Below are 12,939 nucleotides of genomic sequence, written 5' to 3'. Positions count from 1 at the left end.
ATAAATCCTCTAAATCGAGTAACCAATCAAGAAAATCTTCTTTTAAAAAATAACCATTAAACTTGCAATTTTTCTATAAGGCCTATATGAAATTTGCTTACCAATAGGTTGCCCATGAATTATGTCTCCAGGATAGTTATCCCTATTGTTTCCATGCTCCAACGACGACATCTTAGGAAAGATATTTGTGAGTGTTAGCTATACGTAATGTAATATTTGCTAAGTTTTTTGTCACTGGAATTGCTACTGTCTCATACGTTAGCCACTAGACCAGGATAAGTTAAGGCTTCGATACCAATTGATGTGGGATGCGGAAGCGTCAAGAAGTAGAACACGTCTACTTCTCAAAAACAAGAAACAAAACACGTTTGCTTTTGAAAATAACCTTGAATCCACGAGGGTTCCTTGTATCCACAAAGAGAAAATGTTGTAGAATCCATCAAAGAAACAATAGACAAAAGTTTGAATTTTTATTAATATCAATAATACTAAAAAACGTTTATAGACTTAGGGGCCTATTTAAGGACTCTGTAAAACTTGACAGACAAGAAAATATATTCTAAAATAACTCCTAGTTAATACCTAACCATAACAGAAACCAAATTTGACCTAAAAAACATTAAAAGCACCTAAAAACAAAGAAATAAATTACCTAAACCTAAAATAATGTTTTTTTACATAAAAAATTAAAATACCAAAATTAAATAATTATAAAAATTAAATTGTAGATTCTATGCTACATCAATAAGGAACACGACCAATATGGGCTAGGTCTTGGGGATCAAGTAGAGCCAATTTATGTGGATGATGATGTTGATATTCAAGAAATCACACACTCTTCTATGCCCCCACCTAGCTCTATAGGAAATTGAAAAGGTATTTCAATTAGGGGAAGTTAAGGCAAAGGGAAAAATACATTAGTAGAGAGAAGGGAAAGCACCAAGTGGTATATGAGGTTATTTTTTGTCAAGGACAACTCTTTAGAGCTCAACCCACCATTAAAAATGTGTTACAAAGTAATAAGGCAATAGAAAGATGAAATCTTGCTATATCAAAGTGAATGATTGATGCTTGTATTGAATTCAACGCAGTTAATTCTAAGTTTTATCAACAAATGATTGATGCTATTGATAGTATGGGTCATGGTTATATGAGCCCACGATTTTATGCTCTTCATGGTTCTTTATTGGACAAGAATGTTAAGGAGGTCAAAAATATGGTTGATGGTTATCATGTTACAAGAAAACTAGTTACACTATCATGTAAGCAAACTATTATTAATTTTCTAATATATTATCCAAGGGAACTGTTTTCTTAAATTCGGTTGATGTCTTTCATGCTTCAAAGACCACATATGTGTTGTATAAGTTGCTTAGAGAGGTGGTGTTACTTGTTGGTCCTGAAAGTGTTGTTCAAGTTGTGATTGATAATGCTGCAAATTATGTTGTTGTTGTGAGGTTGTTGGAGCAAGAATTTCGTACACTTCATTGGTCTTTTTGTGTGATGCTTAAATTTTGTTACAAAATATAATGAAATTAGATGAAGTAAATGAAATTGCACTTCTTGTTGCAAAAAATACGAAATATCTATACTATTATTTAAGAAGCTTCTCCTGTTTGGATTCCTCATTTTTTATGCCTAAAATACCCTCATCATACCCACTTACAAGTTTTTAACTACTGGGGATAAATATGTAAATTAACACTTTACACTTTAAGACCCATAAACCCACAAACTCACATACGCTTTGCAGTTTTTATCTCACTTTCTATCTCTCATTCTTCTTCAGATTGAAGAAATTTAGTTTAGCTCTACATCCTTCTTTCTTTTACTTTAGATTAAAGATATTTACTGTCAAACGTTCCAACAAATTTTTAGGTTCTATCTTTTGCAAGTTCTTCTTTGTTTTCTTTTCTTTTGTATATGATTGACTTTCTTTGAGTTCTATTTTTTTTTTCTTTTTTATGGGTGTCACGTTAACTCTCTCTTTTTTTTTAAAATGTAATTTTGAAATGAATGGTTCCTTCACATACTCTACCATTGTACTTCTTAATGAATTGTAATTTCATGTTGTAGGTATTGTGATCCAAAGACAGGATTGCTTTATGCTACAAAAGAAGAATTCAAAATCATTCGTAAACAGTTAAACAGTATGGCTTCCCTTACCTCCTTTAGTAGCCTTTGTTTACATTTTATTTAAAAATTTTGAATTGAAATAAAAATAGTTATCATAATCCCAGCAATTGGTTTCAAGTTTCAACGTTCAAACTTCAAAAGTACCCAACTTTGAAAACAAGGAAAAAGAAAATAAAAAGCAACCATATATTCTGGTACGTTCTGGGTTACTTTCTTTTTTTGGCTCACGGTTTTTGGGTTTCTTGTTGCAACTGAACAATGTCAATTTTTGTTTTCTTTAATTTCCTTCCTCACCTTTTTTTTTTCTTTTTAAGAAAGTTTTTTTTTTTACCATCATTGTATATGTTTTTGGCGTTAAATTTTTTTAGTTTTTTTTTACCCTCATTGTATATGTTTTTGGCATTAAATTTTTTTATTTAGGTATGTAGCAACCTTGAGTTCTACTTTTTTTTTTTTTTAATTTTTTATGTATCATGTTAACTCCCTTTTTTTTCTTTTTTCTTTTTTTTTTTAGATCTCCATTAGTTATTTTGACACATCAACTCCTTTTTTTTTTCTTTTTTTCTTTTTTTTAGATCTCCATTAGTTATTTATTTAAATAGTTGATGATGTGGTGATAAGATTTTAAAGAATCCATGATAGAGTTGAATTCTAAAGAATCTTTATCTTTATTCTGAACAATTTTAATAGGATTTTCAGGAAAAATAATCTCATCAAAATTTAAATCAAACACAAACTCTAACAAACTTATGCTATTATCTTTAATAACATGTAAGAGAATTGTGTTTTTTATTTTCAATTTCATTTAGAAGGAGAAGAGAGAGTAAGTATGGATGATATAGAAATTAGTGATTTCTTTGGGAAATGATAAAGCAATAGAAACCGGTTAAACACTTAAAACTTTTTGAGGTGGTTACTGCTTAGTGGTTAGACATGGAGAGAATTTTGGAGATGTCTGGATGAGTGCTAAAAATTTGTAGCCTAATTTTAAGGAGTTGATAGAACGTGAGGATCTAAGAGATGCGTGATAGAGAGAATAAAATTTTTAAAAATTATCTATTTAAAAATTATGAATTTTTTTAAAAGGTTTAAAATTTAAACATGGATAGAAGAAACAGTTTTTTCAAATTTATCTCAATTTAGGAGTTCTAAATTATTAATTTTACATGTTTAACCATGTTTACACTTCCTAAACAGTTGAATTTGAGGGTACTTTGTACAAATTTAGCAGTTTTAAATTAGTAATTTTACATGTATAATCCTATTAGCACTTAATACCTGAACTGCTCTTAATCTCTATTTAGTTGTGTGTGTGTGTGTGTTTTTTTTTTTTTACTGAACGTGAGTTTTTTTTCTTTTTTTAGAATAAAATATGAGAAACATGTGTTAGAATAAGTGGGTTAGTGAGACGGTTCCTATTTTGTAGGCAATATTTTTTCAAACTTATCTAAAATTTAGGACTTTTTAAATTATTACGTTTACATGTCTAACCCTCTTATTTAAGCTTTACAATTGCCTTTTTTTTTTTTTTTTTTTTTAATGTGAAAAGTTTGTGTCTTAGCATAATGATAAAGAATAACTAGCCTCTGAGCACGTGCGTGACTGCATGCTCAGAGGCTCTTCAATTTTTTGGTATAAGTTAATAATTTGCATTCATTATAATTTAGAGCATTTATTATAATTAGGGATTACTACATTTTCCAATCACAAAAAAAAAAACCTAGGGTTGTGATGAAAAAATTATTTCCCCACACATAATACTCATCACACCCCTAGGTTTTTTTTGTGATTGAAAAATGTAGTAATCCCTAATTATAATAAATGCTCTAAATTATAATGAATGCAAATTATTAACTTTTACCAAAGAATTGAAGAGCCTCTGAGCACACACGTGAGCGCGTACTCAGAGGCTAGTGTTTATAACCACGGTTATGCATTACATTAGAAGAAACACATGTGGAAGAGAGATACTTTGACTTGCTCCAACATGCTTTGCTGCAAATTTTATTGCATTGCAAAGAATCTTGGCTCAAAAGATGCACTAAGGGCTATGGTAACATTTAGAGTTGACAATTTCAGCATATATTATAGAAAGTAAGGTGAAAAAAATTGTGGATAATGTTCTAGATTTCATATTTTGAGAGGAATGTGTAGTTATTGTACAAGTCACTAAGCCACTTGTTCGTGTCTTAAGCATTGTTGATAGTAATGATAGACTTGCTATGAGCTATTTGTATGCAACTATATATCCATAAAGCTAGAGAGGAGATGATCAGGGGGGTTCCAGATGAGGAAGAAAAGAATTGAACCTTACTTGAGAAGTTTAGATTCTTGATGGAATAGCCAACTATACAAAAAATTTAATGCTACTAGCTATTGGTTAAATCCAAATAACAATTCAATGTCACTAAAATTACAAAACATAGGCAATTCGTATCTGGTCCCTTAGATGTCATTGAAAAGTATTCCTATGGAAACTTTACTTTGCAACGTAAGTTGACAAATGAGATGAAATTGTTTAGAAACGTAGAAGGTGACTAATGCAACGTATGTCGACAACCTATGCTTCCCACCTAGATTAATCTTGGTAAACCTTAGGCTTCACCACCTAAAGGTTGTTTGGAATCACCACCAAACTCAATGCAATTTTGCACGAATAATCTCTGATTAATAATAATAATAGTTTGATACATAATAAACCATCTGGAGCTTTATGTGAGAGTTTGGGGTGGGCTGAAAGTGGCGTTTCAGTTCTGCGTTTCATGCTTTTTTTTTTTCCCTGCGCGTGAACAGTAAAATCACTGTGCAGGGGACAAAAAACACTATTCATGCACTGTTCACGCATTGTTCACGGGTCCCACGACACTATTCACACATTTAAAAATTATTTTACTATAGTGTTTTCAGTTTCAGTAACAATAAGTTCAATCCAAACAGACCCTATATAAAGTTTTTGGGAATCACAAGAGATAAAGATAAGTATCCCTAAATTGAATCCTAATCAAACTCAAATACTAATCCAAATACTAAACTAATCCTTATCTAAGAACATGAAATTTAATCCCTATCACAACTCAAACTAAACTATTGAAAACGTTAAAATCTAAAATTATCCAATGAAAATCCAAAAATAAATATTAAAATAATTTCTAGTTTCGCTCTTGCATCATACTCCCCTAGTTTAAGAACACTCAATCTTGACTTTTGTAGTGTTGAAGAATTAGGACTCTGGTGCTTAATACTTCATTTAGTTTAGTAATCGCCTTGGGGAGCACTAAAAATAGAAAAACCTTGAATTCTACCACACCATGAAACTCTTTTGGAATCACAAAATCAATATGTGGAATTGACACAATTTTATCTTAAACCATATGAACCATAGGATGAACTATGATATCAACCGCTTAAATTGCATCAAGTTGTAGATCTTCATACACCATGGACAGTTGAATAGTAGCACATTCATATTCAACTTTCACATCATGTGCACCCTCTAAATCTTTGCTCTCTTGGCACGTCTTGCTGATGCGGTGATCTTGTAGCCTTGTAGGTTGGGCCCTGATTGGGCTAGCTTAGTGACTTGGGCCTCACTGGGTAATGGATCACTCAGTTGAAGTAAAAGAAAAAGTGGATTGTGGGCTTTCTAGCTTTGAGTGTTGTTGACAATCATTGTCGATGAGCCCATGCCGTCTCTTCTCTAACAACTCCAATGAAGCTCTCGTTCCTACTTTGAAGCCTTTTGTTCCTTTTAGCTTTTTAGTTTCGGCCTTTTAAGGGGTGTTTGGTACATGTACTTAAAAACTGAAAATTGTTATTTAAAAACATGTGTGGAAATACGTGTGGATGAAAAAGTGTGTGAAAATACGTGTAATGTTATTTAAAAACTAAAAATTGTTATTTGAAATGATGTACCAAACACCCCTTTAATGTTTTCAGTTGTTAGTAGTCGTAGTTCTAACTTGTTAGTCTATTTTCAATTATTGTTATTTTAAATAATAATAATAAAAAGTTCAAATGCAGAAAAGTTTTGATAGAGAGGAGCCCATAATTCACTTTTTCTTCTACTTAGGCCAAGTGACCCATTGCCTAGTGAGGCCCAGGTCACTAAGCCATCAAGGCCTAACCTACAAGGCTACAAGATCACCCGCATCAACTTGATGTGCCCAAAGAGCAAAGATTTAGAGGGTGCACATGATGTGAAAGTTGAATATAATGAATGTGCTATTGTTCAACCCTCATGGTGTATGAAGGTCTACAGGTTGATGCTATTGAAGAGGTTGATACCATAGTATGGTTCAAGATAAAATTGTGCTAATTCCACATATTGATTTTATGATTCCAGAAGAGTTTCATGGGGTGGTAAATGTTATTCTATTTTTAGTGCTCCTAAAGTGATTTCTAAGCTGAATCAAGTTTTAAGCGCTACAATCCTAATTCTTCAACACTAAAAAACCCAAGGTTTAGTTTCCTTATACTAGGGGAGTATGATGCAGTAGCACAACCAAAAATTATTTAAGTATTTTATTTTGGATCTTTTAACGTTTTTATTTGTTTAGTTTGAGTTGTGCTAAGGATTAAATTTCATGTTCTTAGATAATGATTAGTTTAGTATTTGAGTTCGATTAGGATTCATTTTAGGGATGCTTATCTTTATCTCTTGTGATTCATGGAAGCTCCATATAAAGCTCCAGATAATTTATTTTGTATCAAACTATTATTATTATTAATCAGAGATTATTTGTGCAAAATTGCGTTGTTTTTGGTGGTGATTCCAAGCAACCCTTAAGTTGTGAAGCCTAAGGTTTGTATTTAAAAAATAGTTAATTTGGAATATAACATTGCCACTTAAGTTTAGTTGCTTTAGCAAAAATTGAAACAAAAACTAATAAAACACACAAATGAGTTTAATAATACACGCAATACAAAATATACCAAATACTTATACAGTCAAGTTAGTCAAAATAATTATATATTTGTGACTTCGTGAAGTTTTTGTTCCTCTAATAGAGAAGTTTTGTTTATTAAGAACTTTCATATGGAAAAAGAGAAGGTTACCATATTTTATAATCCTAATAATATGGCAATTTATCTTCCAACTTTGTCAAAAATGGCATTACCAAAACAAAGTTGCCAATAATGAGTTTTCAAAATAAGGCACACTATGAATGGAGGAAAGAGACAAAAAAAAATTGATAAGATGTTTGCATTGTTATTTTATTAAAATAATATTTGCATTCTTGAGTAGGCATGAATCACCATATCTTGCAATTTTCAAATTTGTTACTGTACGTAGTATGATTAAATTGCTACATTACTCATATTGTTTGTCTCTTTTGTCTATAAAATAGAACACTAAAGATTACAAATTGTTCATAAGGAAAATTATTGAGATATGAGAGAAAACTAATAATAAGATGGTGATATTAAAATCTTCTATAGTCTTAGACAATACAACATGAATATGAACCGTCCTCAGAAGTTAATTATTCTTTTGTTGTGTATGTGTTTTTTGATTTTAGATTTTTTTTTTCTTTCTTTCTTTCTTTTGATTAGGGATTAACTGGTTTTTTTGTTTTTTTGTATAGCCCTCTATTAACATAGAGAAAGACAACACAAAATCAGCTATTGACGAGCTTCTACCCACTGATATCCTTGAATACATGATTTCCTATAGTGGATTAATGACTTAGATCAGATTTTCAACTTCCAAATTTTAGCTTTAATACATTTACAAAATGCAGTAAACTTTACCATTGGCGTAAAAAATGGGCTTAATATATTTTAGGGAAGAAGTGGTTGTAAACACAAAATCTCAAGTTTTGAAATTAAACAATTAAAATGCTTCTCAAATTATAAATTTGTATTTATGAATTCTTTCTTTTTTAGAATCTTATTTATGAATAGCCGAGTACAAATTCTATTTATTTAATTCTTTTATGAAAGAATAATCCTCAAATTCAATTTTCTTAAAAGTTCTTCAATCCACAAGTTGTGCAGATGAAGTCTTGATTTGATCACAAAATATTCTTTATTTTAGTTGGAAGATGAAGCAAATAGTTTTCACTACGAACCTTAGGCTATGAGCTTGTTAGAGATTCCTTGTTCTTCAAGTTCTTTAAATGTTCTTCGAGTTTTTCCAAATTCAAAGGTATTTGGGTGGAAGCATTTTAAAGATCTTGAATCCATAAAATTTCAATTATTTAGGGCCTTTTGAAGTTTGAATCAAATAACAGGGCCAAAATGGGGATATATCCCTTTCAGCTAAACTTTCCAGCAAAATGCCCCCTGTCTGAAACTATTTAGGGATATACCCCTGTTTTAAACTTGATTTTCTAAAAATTGAGTTTCAATGAAAAACTCGATTTGGTGAAAATCAAGTTAGAGGCAATCAAACTTATAAAATAAACAAAATAAAAAATAAAAAAAACCTACATGGAATATGACCCTATTTTGAAACTCGATTTGACGAAAATCAAGTTGTTTGAAAAAACCTACATGGAACTCGAGTTCCATGCAGGTTTTTTCAAACAACTTGATTTTTGCCAAATCGAGTTTCAAAATAGGGTCATATTTCTAAATAGTTTCAGACAGTGGGCATTTTGTTGGAAAATTTAGCTGAAAGGGGCAAAACCCCATTTTGGCCCAAATAACAGTCACTAAAAATTTTTCTTTTTACATAATCACTATGCAACAAGATTTATAGAAAATTTTCCCTTAAAAAAAAAAGATTTATAGAAATTGATCTTATAATATAAATTTTAAGAGCATTAAGTAGCTTATATTGAAATAATATCTCTACATTCTTTAGTGTGATAAAAGATTCCGAGCATTGATCTAAACCCCAAACTTCTACAATAAAATTCATAAGATCCTTATCATTGTCAGTCTCATTTGCTGCAAGTGAACCAATATTTGTTTCACTATCTCCAAGTGGAACAAAGTCTTTATTTGAGAGGAATGATTGTGTCATTGTCACTTGAGAATACCACTAAAGTTATGGAAACTTATTGTTTTTTTCTAAAAAATAATTTTGTTTAATTCTAAGGCCTTTTTAAATGTAATAATTTTTATAATAAAAAATTACGTCATTTTTAGGCACTTAATGGCAAACCATCTAAATTTTACGATGATAATAATATCATTAATGATATTTGCATATGAAAAAAAAATATAGGTTGACTTAAAACCCGATTACTCGCTTACAACTTGTTTTTGACTCAAGCCAAAACTTGACCGGTTTGTTAGGTCAATTTTGTGTATATGTGCGTGAAATGGATAATACTTAGGTAAGAGTGCCCCGAGCTCTCACAAAATGGGTGGGCCCCATGGTGAGACCCACATGTGGGGCCCACTTTGTGAGAGCCCGGAGCATTGCTTTAGGACTATTTAAGTTTTTCCGTGTGAAATAATGGATATAAAGGAAGGTGAGACAATATTTTCTCCTGCAAAATTAGTGTGCGTTTGGGATTGCTTAAAAAGCCAGTTTTTTTTACTATTCAGCTTATTTTTGCTACTATTCATGGGTCTTATTGTATTTTTTGGTACTATTCATGGGCCTCACTGTACTATTTCAGCTACCATTTAGCTTTATCTACAGTATTTTCGGTAAAAAATTTTCAGTTTCAGCTAAATAAAGGGTCCATTTGGGATCCGTTTATTTTGCTGAAACTGAAAATTTTTTGTTGAAAGTACTATAGATAAAGGTAAAAGTTAGCTGAAATAGTACAATGAGACTCATGAATAGTACCAAAAAATACAGTAGGACTCATAAATAGTAGCAAAAATAAGTTGAATAATAAAATAAGTTGGCAAAAATAATCTTTACCAAACAGACACAAGTTGTTCCCAAACAAACACAAGCTGTTCCCAAACAAACACTTAGGACCTGTTTGGTATCCCTATTTGAGCAACAATTTTCACATTTCAAATACACTTACATATATTTCCAGACACTTTTTCACCCACATGTATTTCAAAAAATTACAAAAATTCTATCTCAAACTACTTGTTGAGGGGGAAATTTTTGATGTTCCCAAATAGAATATGGGGTAACCAAGCCGAAACTCGACGATGGACCCTTGAAATAAAGCCCAAAAGCTATCGGTATGGTGTAAGTCCGCCCAAGCAAGAGAATGAGGCTACACCCTAACAAGAAGACAACAGTAAAGCATAATAAACACGTTAGTGCTGTTAGTTTGTTGTATTATTAGTCTTTTTACGGCGTCATAGTTCAAATCAGTCCTCTAGCGGTACGGTATTATCTCCAGCGGTGGGGGTGAAATTATACTTAGAGTACAGCAGTCAATGATTAAATAAATTTAGGAAAATGTTCAATCCTGGGGGTCCTTGTGTGTCTCGGTTAGGGGAATTTATAGTACTTTCAACCATCATTACATCAATGTGAGGGAAAAATTCAGTTGTTACAAATACATTATATCCTTTATCATAATAATAATAAACAAGGATTAAAGGATCCATTGTTACAAATAAAAGAGGAAAAATAGGATGGAATGAAGGGAGAGAGAGATCCCCAACTCAGTGCAACAAGTATTATGCTAAGATTTTGGTTAGTGTGTGTTTATAAGGCATGAATGAGGTGAATGTGAGCTATTTTGAGTGAGTGAGATGGGATTAACACCAAGATCAAGGATTTTTTTTGTGAGTGGTTTGTTTATGACTAGTTGAGAGACATTTATGGGTTGTGTTTGTGTGAAAAGGGGAGAGAACATCTGAGATTAGATGAGTGTGGGCTAAGGATGATGAGTGGTGAGCTTGAGGGAGGCTAAACCACGAGCAAGATAGCAAACAAACCCAAAATTTCAGAGAGGGTCACTATCCTTTGGTCAGTTATAGGACGTTTATGGAGTAGGAAAGTGTAAGCAAGGTGGTGAATGTTGGTGTTATGGTGACTATAGGCTGAGAAAGGTTGTGAGTGAGCTCTAGAGAGCTTGGGGAAGCTTAAGGGAAGCTTAACAGGGGTTGAATTTCTGTAGAATGTAGTCAATGACAGAAATCTTTAGAGAGGCCTCCTCCCCCCCATGGGCTGAGGTGTGTATGTTTTTATAATAGAGCTTTAGAGAAATATTGATTGACAAGAATCCAAAAATGCATGGCTCATCAAGGGAGACGAAATCAAGGTTTAAATTTCCTGAGATTTTGAGGAAAGTCCACTTTGAGGGGTTGTCTTGCTTCTTTGGGTAATGATGGGATTTTAGAGCTTTTTGCATTAAGTGCCAAGATTTTCGAGGCTAAGCTTAATTATTGTGTATCAAGAATGAATCCCAATGCTGCAAACTGAGATTTGGTCCCCCAAGAAGTAAGATTTCAACACCCTAAGCTAGGTGTCAAGTTCTAGTCTACTTCAGGGGGTTCCATTGGAGATCCCTTTATGCCCTCCAAACCACATGTTCCTAAATTTTCCCCTTTAGGATTCATGTGCTTGGTATATGAATCATGTCTTGGTCGTTTTTAACATTTATAGCATTAATTTATTGAAGTTTGGATAATTTGGTTTCAGTTCCCCTTCTGCTGGAGGTGCAGTCTTGAGGAAGATCATGGAGCCTCTTCATCCTTTTGACTTCAGCTGATATGACAGCCCTTGGGCACTGTTCACGTCAGGCAGAGGGTGGCAGAAAATTGATGGGATAGCCCTTAGTCCATTCTCAAAGGCTTGGTTCATTTGTATGAGTCTCTAGTTGCCTTTTGGTAAGTTGCTTGTGTTTTTTGCTTGGGCTTGCTCACATGGGCTGGGTTGTGTGCACATGTTGCCATGGGCTTTCATTCCTTATGGATTTTATTAGTAAATATTTTTGGGTTTTTTCATAAATACTTTCAATGGGCCTTTGAGCAATTAGTTGTAATGTTTGAAACAATAGGACAAGTTTCAAAATACTTTTGTAAGTACTATTTACTTTGATGAATTCCATGTTGCAATAATGTTCATGGTTTCTAATAATCGCATCATAACTTAAATGATGAGCTTGTGGGTTTGAATGTTTACCATGAGTGTCGAAGGCGTATATTATGGATGTCGCGATACAAATGATGTCCATGTATTTCATGAGTTTATAACAATAAATATATGTCATGGGTCTAACAATCATAACTTTCCATGGACTTTTATAAGATGATTGCCATGGGTTTTGAGAATAGATAATTCATAAATTCCATAAGCTTGTAATATCGTAATAATATGCTTAAGAATTTCAAAGTATTGTTTATTATCGGACTTTTTAAGTGAAATAATTATGATATAGTATTTTGCCGAGTATTTAATAACCTTCGGCTTTTGATAGAATAGTGCCAAGTAATTAGCTTGGACTTTTAATAGTGTCAACGCAAGTTGGGCTTTTGATATTGCCAATGAGAATTGGGCTTTGATGTTGCCAATGAAAATTGGGTTTTAAATAGTACCAACGTAAGTTGGGCTTTTGATTTTGCCAATGAGAATTAGGTTTTGGATAAATAAATTGCCATGTGTTTAAATCATGGGTTTTGATCATAGATTTGAATTCCATTGATATTTGCCATGGACTTGAATCATGGGCTTCTTAAATATTGCCAAGCATAAGTATTCTTGGGCTTTAAATAGAATATGATAATAAAATTGGATAAGATATGAGTTTTGGGGCTTTTTGTGATAGTTTATATCATAACCCAATTTAGATAATGAGATATGAAACATTTGTGATTAACATAATAATAGAGCAAAAATATTTGGGAAAACTCAATAACTTATTAGTGGTGTTTGAAAATAAATAGATGATACCCAAATAAAATTAGGTGTAAAAAAAAAAAAAAAGT

Source organism: Quercus robur, chromosome 11 (assembly GCF_932294415.1).
Source record: "Quercus robur chromosome 11, dhQueRobu3.1, whole genome shotgun sequence".
Lineage (NCBI taxonomy): Eukaryota > Viridiplantae > Streptophyta > Magnoliopsida > Fagales > Fagaceae > Quercus > Quercus robur.
This window is presented reverse-complemented; position numbering follows the sequence as displayed.